The sequence below is a fragment of the Hylaeus volcanicus genome, unplaced genomic scaffold (genome assembly GCF_026283585.1).
Source record: "Hylaeus volcanicus isolate JK05 unplaced genomic scaffold, UHH_iyHylVolc1.0_haploid 11819, whole genome shotgun sequence".
Taxonomy (NCBI): Eukaryota; Metazoa; Arthropoda; class Insecta; order Hymenoptera; family Colletidae; genus Hylaeus; species Hylaeus volcanicus.
Genome location: NW_026532849.1, coordinates 1 through 2304, shown reverse-complemented (window position 1 = coordinate 2304; position 2304 = coordinate 1).

Below are 2304 nucleotides of genomic sequence, written 5' to 3'. Positions count from 1 at the left end.
TTAATATCTCCTCAACGAAGCCCCATCAGACATTTTTGCAAAGGAAATTGTTGTTCAGAATCGTCTCAGCTACCCCCCATTTCCGGCTCCTCCCCGACTTTTGGGACGCCCTGTATATGTATATATATGTATCTATGTTCAATAGATGGCTGAATTAGCGATTCCATTAACCTCGAATATCTTCACCTGATAGTTTTTATATTTTTCATCTATGACATTAGATATATATATATCTTTAATAAAACTGTGCAAATAAATGCCGGTTTTGATTTGAACGGCTCTCGTATATTTCATTGTTAATCTTCTGATCTTTCGCTTGTAAACGATGATAATTTAATCCGGTATGCTAGTTGCGAACAGGCGTGCTCGATAATTCAATGAATGTGCTCTTCGGTGCGCGGTTTCCGGGTTAAGAGTGCAAAGTGTGTGCAGTGAGACAACATGGCGTCAGAAAGGAAGGAAGGAAGGAAGGAAGGAAGGAAGGAAGGATGGATGCAGTCGAAAAGTCCACTTCACACCGCTCGCACTGTCCCTCGGTGCAAGAATAGCGAGAAACGTGTACTCTTTACTCCGTTTGTATGAATATTACACGTATATTTCTACTGTATACTTTTCCAAATTGAGAGGGACGGCGAAAGTGGTTCGAAAATACTGCGGAACCTCGGTTGTACCAGTTAACAGCCAGTGGTTCTCCTAGCTTTTCTCTAAAATGAAAATCGGTTACAATGAAAAGAAATTATTAGGTAGACTGGAAAGTAGAGTAAATCCAAAGAAATTTTTGATAAATTTCTATTTTTAATTAATCATGTAATCGTCCTCGTTATCGACAGCCTCTTGCCATCTAGTGCGCAAATGTTCAATGCCAGATAAAAATTAATGACCTGATGAGCGATAGACAAGCATTTAAAATCGCAAAAACGACATTACTTTCCAGCCTAGCAGTGCTACGCGTTGTCAATCTAGAAAGATAAAGCACAGCTATACCAGATTGTGAAATAACCGTTCAACGCAGGAATAAAAGAAGCAAAAGTTGGAATAATCGAGGTTCATCGGTAATTTCATTCTGTCGCTGGACTGGACGAGATAAACTTTCCTTTATTGGCTTAAAGAATATCGAGTCCCCTTGATCAAATTCCAATCAATCCGCCATTAAACAACGGTAGAATTTTCTTGGATACCGTTCCACGGGAAAATAGAAACGTTACCAAACCGTCTGCTGAAAATTGCTAAAGATCTGTGCCGTTCCACGAGAATGTATTTATCGATTTGTTATTAGAATCTCATTCGATTCCGTGGCGAATTTTTCTCTGGAAGCTAACGATATTTACGTGAACCGACTCCATCGAACTGTAGTCAACACGTAAATATTATATACAGTTACTCGTTTTCATATATACGACAGCGTGTATACAATGTGTTTACTTGAACGCAATGCGGGTACCGTAACGGAATGTTTCTGGCACGGCTTGACGTCGTCGATTAGTTTCGATTAGACACCGAAACGGCACGCATCGCGGTATTCTCCGCTACATCTGCTCTCTAACACGTGTAAAGATCGTCGGTTGTATTGGTCCTTCATCGTCGACGGAATCATTCACGAATAATCACGAATAATCACGAATAATCACGAATAATCACGAATAATTCATGTATAAAAACATACGAGAGCATTCCGCAGTCGCGAAACTTCCTGACCGTTGCGAGTAATATTCGTTATAACCACTGTGGAAGAAAAAAAATGTACGTCGCGTATATGTGATTAAAAACATAGCAACCTACCATAGTAGGTCTGCGCCGTGCGCGCTTGTAATATTAATAAAGCACCGCACGCGAGCGTATTACGCTTTAATCCTAAAGTTAAACACTGTCATCCCTGAGGAGCTATTCGTCAGAAGCACTGTGTAATGACACTGGGTATGGAAAATACGGTGGCCGAACTGTTACAAGATTAGCTGTGTTTTATCCGGGACTACATGCGATGCAATATTAGAGTTATTATAGAGATATAGAGTACGTTGATGGTAGCAGAATAGACGAATTAAGATCGCCACGCGGTTGAGGATATACAGGTCGATTAGAAGGGGTCCAAGGAGGTCCTTGAAAGGGATGGTTGGAAGGGACGCGTGATTTGAAACAACTTTTTCCTTGGCGAAAATCTTGTAGAAGGCTTCGTTGAGGAGATATTAACCGAAAACACCGACCAATCAAAGCGCGGCTGTCTAAAGCGTAGCCTATACTACTGCGTCCGACTAAAACATAGCCGACACTACTGCGTCCGACTAAAGCGTGGGCTATACTACTGCG